The following is an 11,870-nucleotide window of genomic DNA, read 5'->3' on the forward strand; positions in this document are numbered from 1 at the left end:
CCGCGTGGTTCCGGACTGAAGCGTCTAGAACCGCTCCACCACAGCGGCCGGCAAAAGAGTGAGTATTTACGGCTGTGAATACATAATATTCTTCGTATATTTTCTTTATAGAGACAGTCGTCTCTTAGATTTGAGGGATAGTATTTATTTAGTGGGTACGTAGTTTCCTGTTATTGACAAGCAGATCTAATCTCCTGTTTGGAAATGAGTCTCTTTTTCTGTGCTTGTACTGAATATCACATATTTCCACATGCTAATTGAAGTTAGCTATGACACGTAAGACTTCTTGGAAATGCTGCTTTAGTGTTAGAGAGAGAAACAAGAAAGAAAGAGGAACGAAGGCAAACAGAGGCGTTTGATTTGCAGAGTGCGGCGAGATGAGGTGAAGTGAGACGTCAGCGATGACCGGTGATGCTCGGTTATTCGCATGTCCGGAGTTCAGACATCAGACATGGAGCGAGTACGTGGAGGGCTGGGCACGAGCTGCTCGCCCCCCCCCCCCCCCCTCTCCTCCTCCCACATCAGCACGAGAGCCGTAACCGCTCTAACATTGAGGGCTGCAGCACTCTATTCTACACCATCTACAGCCCTCCAAAGCAACCAGTGTGGTCATTTAAGGGGGTGATTAGGACTTCGTCTGGTGAGCTTATAAGTTACCTTGAAGGAGACGGTTAACGTGTAACCTCTGTTAATGAAGGAAGTTTTGAACTCAAAAACGTACGCTGTTTGAGTAGATGCGGAAAACCATCTGAGAACCACTTTGGGGCTGGCTGTCACGTCGTTGTTGTGGTTCCGATATATCCCGTTGACCATTTTGCTATACCGACATCGCCGGCCGGTGTGGCCGTGCGGTACTTGGCGCGTCAGTCTGGAACCGCGTGATCGCTACGGTCGCAGGTTCGAATCCTGCCTCGGGCATGGATGTGTGTGATGTCCTTAGGTTAGTTAGGTTTAAGTAGTTCTAAGTTCTAGGGGACTGATGACCATAGATGTTAAGTCCCATAGTGCTCAGAGCCATTTGAACCATTTGCTATACCGACATCGATGTCACTTGATCGGCGACAATAGTTTATTAGGACAAAGATAAGGAAAGAAATAGCACGCGCTTGTTTAAGGAAGCATCTGTGTAATCGGCTAGAGCGATTAAAACCAAGCGAAGCAACTCTGGTGTAAGATGCTGGAATCGTATTCGGGAGGACGGGGTCCAAATCCCCGTCCAGCCTTCCGGATTTCGATTTTTTTCCAAAGTACAGGGTTTTTATAAATTAGTTACAAAAAATTAACTTTTAATTGTGAACAAATAAATAACTTACAGCAATAAATGCAATATATCTTCTGGTTTTATTTACAAATGTTCGATGTGGATACCTCACCGGAGTGCGAATGTAAGACTGCCGAACTTGTTCAACTGCTACATCACAGACTGCTGGCCGACACTTACCCGGCGCCCTATGTAATACATAGACAGTTTCGGTGAAGCGATTGTGCCAATTAATAACAGTTTATATTTGAGGTGGTGGCTAATGCTTTTGTTATACTGACACCATAGTCGGCCTAGTCTCTGACAAAAAAACAAAATTATGCAACATGTCCGGCGAGACGTTCCAGTCAGCCATAGTCTCTTATATTTATTTTTTAATATTTACTCCCATCTTCTTAACGTCCGTGAATATAGTATTATTCACAAGAGACCAATCCGTATTAATGTCATGTGCTGAAAGCGTCAAATGATGCACCTGGTTGTGTGAATCAGTCCACATATCGGCGGCTGTAGCAAATGATTTATTAATAACTTTATTAATAACAGAAGGCCCTTTTTGTTTCATATTGCATCAACCTATTCTTTGAAATGTCTGCTTGTTTAAGAGGGATGTAGCATGACATCTTAAGTGCTGATTTCGCTAAAATGTACATCTAGACCTTCTTAGCCTAGTTCTTTAAAAGATCTCATATCTTTGCCATATAACGAAACACATTTTGCTCTTCTGTTTATTTATTTATTTTCCTGCTGGTATGACTGAAGGAGCTGTGCCAGTGTGGGATTTCTTACAACTGTGCTTCTTTAAATGAGTAGTTTCCGACTGGAAACACATCAGTATAGAGCAGTTCATGAATGATACGTATCTAGAGGACTTTCTGTTTTCGTCTACAACCAACAGAAATTTATGCCATACTTCGCTTTTTAGCCCTCCCATTCCTCCAGTGTCTATGCATTGGTTTCAATGTTACTGCACTGGCTTCCTCATGCTGCAGGATTACACAGACGACGAATGAGAAGCCTGTACTGGCAGCAGTTGCGCGCAGATCGAGATACGTTTAACGTATTTATCAGACATTACCTAGTATTCGGTCATGCCTTCCATGTTCGGCCACAATAACTGGTGCGGGCACCCTATACAATTAGACTGTCCTCGCCCCATCTCGCATTTCGTGCTCGCTTATTCGGTGATGCAGGACTTAAGCGTAGAACTGGTATTAGGCGATCACGTGACCGTCCAACACTGGCGTAAGTAATGGCAGTCAAGTGGAATGTATGTGCCAGTGGATTGTGCACAATCGGCATAGTAAGATGGGTGGTTGGCGAGACGTGACAGAAGTGCAGAAAGGAGCTGTCGTTTTTCGACGTGCCTATGACCACAATGTGAATGAAGTTGCCTGATTCGTGATGTATCAGTCCCGAATGTCCAACATGTCTACAAGGAATGATGTACGACTCGTAGCTATGTAACACGGAATAAAAACAGTGCTTGTACACAGTTCCTAACCGACAGCGACCTAAGACAACTGTCAGTGACAACCTGGTTCGAACACGACAGGAATTGCTGCAGTCAGTGAACGCAGGTCTATCTCAGCCAGTTTCCGTGTGAACATTCAGAAGGAAATTGCATGCAGTGGACATCTGGGGTCGCCTACCTCGCAAAACGTCACTGCTTACGTCTTCACTACGTCAAACAAAACAGAAACTGGACAGTAGCTGATTTGAGGAGTGTAGTGCGGTCCAAGGAGCCGCGGTTTTTCCTCTTTTCATATGCTGCAAGGCGTAGAGTACACAGACAGCCCAACGAGGCTTTTAACCCAGTATGTGGGTGGTGCACATGAGACCGGAAGCAGTTTTGTGATGTTTTGGGGTTATTTTCATACGGTGACTTGGAACCATTCATTCAGATGAACATGAACATTAACATTATTGTTTCAACATTCTCGGCGAACAAGTGTTACCCTTTCTTCTACGTCTTCACGATGAGTATGCTGCGAATAGTCCCGTATTCCTAAATGACGACAGCTGTTTTCGCAGGGAAGCAAGCAAGTTCCGGTTTGACGAACACTCTGGTAACCTATCACTCCTCGACTAGCCCACTAAATTACCTATTCTAAGAACTACAGAAAACGTCTAGGACTATTTGGAACAGTTGCTGAAACGTAGCAGTTTGGTTGTCCCTGGGCATCTAATCGTCAATGAATGGCTTCTGACGCACATATCCCAAATGATGTAATTTGTGCACTCTTCCTCGTCGAATTGGGGCCATTATTAATACTAGAGGCGGTGTTAGGGGGTATTAGCGTGACGCCTTATGGAGATGACAAATCTGCAGTTTCTCTTTAAAATTATGGAACTCTCAAATCATGGTTCTTTTCAAGTTTACTTTCAACCCCGCCGTTGCGATCATGTGGAATCAACGCAGCCCGCTGAAGGCGCACCCAAGCATCATAAGGAAAAATCTTTTTGTCAGCTACGTCAGGAATCAGTTACTACCTGAAACTGCGTTTGCTCTTTCCGCTTAGTTCTTTTACGTCGGTATGTTGAAAAAATTAACGTAAATTGCGAAGATACATCAGTATTGTATTCTACGTTGTTAATTATCCATTTCAGCGTGTCAGAAATAATGCTGCGTGTCCTCCATCACACAAAAATTAGCTACTACATAATAGCAATAGCATATGCATTAACATCGGTAATAACGGAATAGCGCCGGCCAGAGTGGCCGAGCGGTTCTAGGCGCTACAGTCTGGAACCGCGCGACCGCTACGGTCGCAGGTTCGAATCCTGCCTCGGGCATGGATGTGTGTGATGTCATTAGGTTACTTAGGTTTAAGTAGTTCTAAGTTCTAGGGGACTGATGACCTCAGAAGTTAAGTCCCATAGTGCTCAGAGCCATTTGAACCAATAGCGGAATAATAGCACACTATGTATAAGAGAAGATACAGAACACCGTTTCCATCCAAAGTGGCGAAGGCGCTTCAAGATAAGCCTCGTGTCTTGTCCGTAAGTGGCGGCATTGTTTTCGTACCATTCACCGCACTTCGCTTTCTTAGTTGTATATGAGCTGCCAGCATCAACGCTTGCTCTCCACTAGTGCGAAAGCAAAATGCTACTGAGAATTCTATTTTTGGTACTGAAAGTTGTCAGTCGATCAACAACCTACAGTAAGTCGTCTGGTATCTAGTAACGAAGAAGTACAGCGAGTAAAAGTGCACCTTTCTGTTTGTAGTTACGCTGGGTGTCAAGTCACGACCTTTAGTCGACAACACGTTCGCCGAAGAACGGTTATGTCTCTTAAACAAAGTAGACACTTACGAGAGTGTTTTTCTAGGGGACCGTCACTTATAATCCTCATAAGGAACAAAACAACATACAAATACTTCAACCCTTTCCTCGCTACATTAAACGCTTGGAACTCAATACATTTACTAGTAATACCTGACGCGATTAGAAGACTAAACCGTGAGCAATATACACTGACGGAAAAAAGTCACAATATCAAGGAATTGTACGATATAAACGAAAGTTAGCACGTGTGTTTCTACATTTGAAAGATGTCTATTCAGTTTTCTCGCCAATCGCGTAAGAGTGGCGCAAGAAGCGCCGCTATGAGGATGCAAATCAGGTTTGCTTTAAATACACGATGTAGCGATCGTGAGCGTTAGTTACCTTTGAAATTCGACGTGATGAGTTGATGTTAGTCCAGAATGACTTAAAGACAACAAAGAAGCCATTATCAGCACCTCACTGAGTTTGAATGGGGTCGTGTAACAGGGCTAGGAGAAGCTGGATGTTCCTTTTGCGATATTGTAGAAAGACTTTGCAGCAATGTACCCACTGTACTTGATAGCTGGCAGCGGTGGTCACGAGAATGTACGACCACAAGAAGATCGGGCTCCAGACGACCACGTGGCACTACCGAGAGGGAAGACCATGATGGCCGGCCGGAGTGGCCGAGCGGTTAAAGGCGCTACCGTCTGGAACCGCACGACCGCTACGGTCGCAGGTTCGAATCCTGCCTCGGGCATGGATGTGTGTGATGTCCTTAGGTTAGTTAGGTTTAAGTAGTTCTTAGTTCTAGGGGACTTATACCACAGCAGTTGAGTCCCATAGTGCTCAGAGCCATTTGAACCATTTGAAGACCATGATGTTCGGCGTATGACTCTTGCGAATCGTACTGCAGCTGCTGCAACAATTTGCGTAGCGGTTGGTAGCGTAGTGACACAACGAACTCTTACTTCAAGGATAGCGCAGACCTAGACGCCCTCTAGAGCGCATTCCACTGACCATAAGCGACAGCCATTTGCAGTTCAGTGGTGTCAAGCGAAAGCTCATTGGAGGACAAAATGAAGGTCTGCTGTGTTTTCTGATGAAAGCTGGTTCTGCCTCGGTGCCAGTGATGGCCGGGTGTTGGTAAGGAGGTCAGCTGAGGGCCTACAACCAACCCGTCCGCGTGCTAGACACATTGGATCTACTCCTGGGGTTATGGTCTGGGGTGCCATTTCGTATGGCAGCAGGAGCACTCTCGTGGTTATCCCACGCACCCTGACTGCAAATTTGTATGTCAATCTGGTGATTCGACCTGTTGTGCTGCCATTCATGACAAGCATTCCAGGGATACCTTCCAGCCGGCTGGAGTGGCCGTGCGGTTCTAGGCGCTACAGTCTGCAACCGAGCGACCGCTACGGTCGCAGGTTCGAATCCTGCCTCGGGCATGGATGTGTGTGATGTCCTTAGGTTAGTTAGGTTTAATTAGTTCTAAGTTCTAGGCGACTGATGACCGCAGAAGTTGAGTCGCATAGTGTTCAGAGCCATTTTGAACCATTTGATACCTTCCAGCAGGATAACGCTCGCCTACATACGGCTGTTGTAACCCAATGTGCTCTACAGAGTGTCGACATTTTGCCTTGGCCTGCTCGACCACCAGATCTGTCCCCAATCGAGCACATATGAGAGATCATCGGACGACAACACCAGCGTCATCCACAAACAGCATTAACCGTCCCTGTATTGACCGACCAAGTCGAACAGGCGTGGAACTCCATCTCAATAACTGACATCCCGCACCTGTACGACATAATTCATGCACGTTTGCATGCTTGCATTCAACATTCTGTCAGTTACACTGGTCAATTGATGAACCAGCATTTGACATTTGCAATGGCTTATCTCTCGCTTGCATTAACCTGTAATCTTGCAGTGTTAATCACTTAAATATTTTATCTAGTTAAATGTATTCCCAAATTTTCATTACTCTAAATTAATTATATTTTCGTGCTGCGATTTCTTACCGTCAGTGTATAAAGTGAACTACTTTCCTCGCATCCAGCAATACTAGAATTTTAAGGACTTCCGATATTTAAGTCTACAAAGTTGGATTATGTTATCTTCGTTGGACTATAAAATGGACTATGGTTGTACTGTGCTTTGTTAAATCAAACATTGAAATGTAAAGAGTTCCGCTACTCAGTCATCTGACAGTCCTGATCAGATACATATCTATAATCTCGAAATAACGATAAGGCGTGTGGCATACAGTACTTCTTACAGTGCCATATATGAAAACTTATTCCCAATCTGTTTATAGATGGAGCAATGGATGACATTTTACATGCATCTACCTGTATGCTAGCTGCAGTTACCTCCATGGGAGTGACACGTAGGAAAGGTCTATATTATACGTGAAAATGTCTACGCAGTTTTAAACTAGTTCGAGGCTATGCAGTTACTGTAACTGAGAATCATTTAGACAAACGCAGGAAAAGCGCAAAGTACGAAAACGCAGCAACGACTCTTACTGAAAATATACGAATGCGTGGTGTCCAAAAGAACAGACACCATGCAAAATCCGCAGCTGTGATAAATTATATGTAAATTGAAGGTCGAGAGGGGGATGAGGGGAGAAAGAAAAAGAAAGGGAAGGTATAACTGATGTCAGCTACATCGAGACATTACGCAGAATCAGCGGCGATGAGTGCAAATGTGTACCGGACAAGGATTCGAACCTGGGATCTCCTGCTTACAGGGCAGATGCGTTAACCACTGCGCCATCTGTCGCAACTGCGCAGACTGTCTCGGCACACCTCGAGGCTGACCCACATTCCCAACGTGCGCCTCCTATCCACAGCCCCTGTTCATTTCCTCCATGTTCGCTACACAGAGATCAAGCTTTTGCTATCGGACTCTCGATATATTTTTAAAATTATCAACAATCCTAGTTCACAACATGCAGCGATGTTAGAATGTACAGGGTTGTTATCAACACCAAACCAACACCAACAACGAGTATTTAGGTACACATGATGACGTGATAGATAAACTATACGAAGATATTGATAGGGTAATACAGTACGTAAAGCACTGAAGAAGGTGGATCCATTGCCAATCTAGGCGAATCAATAATATGTGGATGCACAAGTACGTCCGACCTCCTGCAGTAATCTCTGGGTAGCGAGCATGGAGGAAATGGACAGGGACTGTGAATAGATGGCACTCGGTGGAAATGTGGGTCGGCTGCGAGGCGTGCCGAGATAGGCCGCGCAGTTGCCATAACACTGTTGTTCCGGATGGCGCACTGGTTTTCGTACCTGCCTAGTAAGCAGGAGATACCAGGTTCGAAACCCGGTCTGGCACACATTTTCACTCGTCGCCGCTGATTCCACTTAATGTCCCGATGCAGCTGAGATCAATAATCCCTTGCCTTGCCTTTCCTCCCCTTCCACCTTCAATACTGTTACTGACGTCACTGGAAAGGAACTGCATCATTTTACTCACTGTAGTCTTTTTTAGGGTTCAGTGTCCCAACATGTAAGAACGGAACCCTTACAGGATCACTTTGTTGACCGTCTGTCCATCAGGCTGTCTATCCGACTGTTAAAAACCCTTTTTCTCATAAACAGCTACACGTATCAAGTTGAAATTTATGTCACATACTGAGGTCCATGGTTCTTTGGTGGTGTAAAAATGTTAAGCTTCTAAGTGAATGTAGTCAAAAGATACGACCATTTATGTCACATATTTTGATTCTAGCAAACTCACTCACCAGTACCCATAGGGTACTTCCCGTTGGGCTCGAATCATAAAATTTGGCAAGAAGAAAGGCTTCACAGTGCAAGTAATGAGAAAAATCCGAAGTTGTTAATTTGTAATTATATCACAGTAAAAATATTTCTTTTGTTATTTGTCATCCGACTTCAAACTTGAAATTAAAACATTCTCGAAAGTCTAGGAATCTCTGGGATCGACATCTTGCCTGTGGCAACGTCGATAACACGCAAAAATCTTCGAGATCCCCGATTTCTTGAATGGATGAACTGTCTATAAACGTAATTAACTCTATGTGGAACCCTTAGTGCGCGAGTCCTACTAGCACCTGGCCAATACTTTAAATTACCCATTGGTTATAAGTTAAGCATGGGACAAGGGGTTTGAAGTTTTTGACAATATAAGGCGCAAATAGGCATTAGTAACCATGTAACTGGTAGACAGCACATGGAGCAGGTAGCAAACAAATAATGCACTGACGGGGACGGTTATGTCGTTAATAGGTTATACTGTACTCCTTTCTCAAAGTCACGACCTATCTCCGATTAACTGTGTCTATAGGGGGGGATCGTGGAACAGAATAGAAAGATACTCCAAAGCAAAACCGGCAAAAAAACATACCCGATGAGGTGTAGGGGAGGACAGCAAAACTCACTCCTTTATAAATAATCCTCGCAGACTGAACTTTCATAGTGCCCCGCTTTCAAAGACACATGTATCAATTTAGTGTCAGTCCGAGGAAAGCAAGAACATGAATATTGACTAGTAGCAAGTGTATCCAGAGTCGTGAATCTGTAAACTGTTTCGTCATTTACCGCGAAACTCACGCGAGTTGCTCCCCCTCACCTGTGAAGATCCTGGATAAGCTATTGAAAACCGGCCCAATGTCCTCAATGTGTTTTGTTTTTAAGATCTCTTCGACGTTATGACTACAATAATACTAAGGACGTAATAGCAACCAAGGGCGTTCATACCTGGAGAAAAGTGGGACCGCCACCACCCCCAGCTCTCAGGAAAAGGTAAAATATAGTGTAGCCAGGCGTCTTTCTTTCAAGCGAATGATTTAAATGTCGGTATTATGCAGGTTTTTAACACGATCGGAATGGGAACTTTTTAATGGCTACTTACAAGTCGCCATTTGTCTTCCAAAATATTAAAAATGTCCCATACTCCAAAGTCTAGCCCCCCCTCTCCCCTTACAAGATACCGTACAGGCGCGGCAGCAACTCGGTTTCTATTACGGAATGCCGGTTGTTTTGTACAAGTTAACATCTCACTATTCGCTTAAAAATAGAGATGGGCACACTGAAACACGTAACTGTTTCGAAACAAATGAAACAGTACAATGTAATGTTTCGATACGATGTTTCGAAACAGTGAAACAGTTTGTGTTTTGTAATGTAATAAACCTACACATTTTATCATCTTGAATGTCTACTGTATAAGTATGTCCATATAAACATAAATGAGGTGCGAGAGCGCTAATCATATCGCAGAAAGTATGAAACTATCACTTAGACGTCTTGGCAGTTTCGTATTTCCTGAAGCAAATGCGCTGCTTTCGTGTCGTGTGACTTTCATACTTTTCAATTGGCTGAGGATAGCCATAGCTGAAGACAGAAGAACCACCACGAACGGAACTGGACTTTTTTCTTTATTCAAAATGTTGTAGGCCTACTTGAGTTTCTTAATATGATTACTGTACATGACAAGAGAAACGTATGTTGTAAAAAAAAAAAAAAGTGAATGATTTTCACATATTTATTATTTTGAATGTGAATAGTATGCGTTGTTTTATTGTTTGGTTAGTGTTTATAAAGCAGATGTTACGCCATTTCAGAATAGGACAGTCAGATAGAAACGAAGCTTTATTTTCGGATATCTTAAGCTTCATGCTATTGCTTGTCAAGAAGATTTCGACACTCTTGAAAGTGTCTCACGAAGTGGTATGTTGTGTTTCAGTACCTATGCCGAGCTCGAATCTCGTCCGACACAGCGCGGAATGAAACATCACTGTTTCGATACAATTAGTCCGTTCCAAGCAGAGGTGGACTGAAACAGCCTTATTTTGAAACAACGATACAGTTTCTCTGTCTGGCTCGAGATCGAATTTGGTCCGGTTGCCCGAGACAGGGGCGGAATGAAACACCACTGTTTCGAAACAGTGAACCACAGCCGTTCCGAAACACTGAAACAGTTCCACGTATCGGTACACTGTATCGAAACATAGAAACAGTGGCCAAGTCTACTTAAAAAACTTTAGGGAAAGCACTAAACCTAGATATTGGTTAGCAGAGGGCAATTCGAATCAGAAAAATATATGTATTTGGCCAGATAGTTTACATCTCAGTATTTGATGACTGCTACAAACTTGAAGACTTTAGAAATGAATTCAGATCCTCAGGAAAATTAGCTGCATTCTCGCAAATACAAGCCGTGCGATGAAAGACAGAATGACATCTTGAGAATTAGGTATACAGTACCTCCGGATAGAAGCATAATATTTTTAGTATTTTAATAATAAAGCCCTTTAATTATCATAAGAGGAAGCCACTTTATTTATTTATTTATTTATTTTATTTTTGTTATTAATTGGCTTCTTGGATCAAGTCGGTACAGTAGGTTGTACAATTGATATGGGATAAGTCCACTTACGAACAGTAAATTCTTAATTCATTGTTTAAAATAGTAATACAATGCTGCTGTTGCTTGCTAAAAGACAAGATCATGAAAATCCTGCAAGCTATATAAAAAAACTAATAAACAAATCTTTCGATCATTCTCACAGGCCGAGAAGTCATCGCGTAACATAGGTACCCTAGTATCCATAACGGCTCCACAATGAGGTCATATCATTCAATTTTACGTACTTTGTCTTAAATGCAATAGACACTCTAAAATTTAGAAACATCAACAGTTTGAAGAAAATAGTTTGACGACCACCTGCGCAAGAAATGCCAGAAGTTTTTCAGCGTGATTGGAAATAATGAAGATGACAAAGTCACGAAATATCATTCTCAAACATCGACGGATCGGGAAAGAGATAAAAATTTCATAAAATATATGCAATGCTAAAAATTTTTAATTCAAACAGTAATGAAATTTTCCTGAAGGGACACATAAGTTAACGCACGTAAAAAAGCAAAGTCTGTTGCTAAGTATAGTGCCATAAGTGTCTTGCCAGACAAAATTAAGTGATGTGCTTGAGTGCTGTTCAAATGGTTGTAGTTTACCTTTCTACGAACCACTAACACGGTACAATAAAAATGAGAACTTAATACAGAGCGACGTTTTCGTCAGCAGAGCCACGCTGCTGTGATCTGGATCGATGTGAGCCCACATGCCAGACAAACCGTTGGGGTAGGGGGCAGGTGTTCCCACGCGCATGCTTCGTTGAGTTCAGTTCCAGTCCGTTGTGCAGGTTGCACGCTAAATGTTGTAGTAGCACACTAGCTGATTGCCGGACGGACAGAAAAGGAAGATTAAAAGCAAAGCGTTATACATTTACTGTCACTTCTCAAATGGCATACACGGCACGGTTTCCTCATCTTAGGATAAATATCGA

General features: G+C 43.1%; 1 protein-coding gene across 1 annotated transcript in view; it reads right to left on the minus strand.

Annotated features, from left to right (window-relative positions):
* The window catches only part of LOC126184577 (ADP-ribosylation factor-like protein 6), a 65,666-nt gene extending 54,026 nt beyond the window's left edge, over nt 1-11,640 (minus strand). The window contains exon 1 of the mRNA XM_049927008.1: nt 11,539-11,640. The gene's annotated coding sequence lies outside the window, so the exon portion shown is untranslated. The remainder of the gene's footprint in view (nt 1-11,538) is intronic.
* Between the last annotated feature and the right edge of the window lie 230 nt (nt 11,641-11,870).

The sequence above is a fragment of the Schistocerca cancellata genome, chromosome 4, assembly GCF_023864275.1.
Source record: "Schistocerca cancellata isolate TAMUIC-IGC-003103 chromosome 4, iqSchCanc2.1, whole genome shotgun sequence".
Lineage (NCBI taxonomy): Eukaryota > Metazoa > Arthropoda > Insecta > Orthoptera > Acrididae > Schistocerca > Schistocerca cancellata.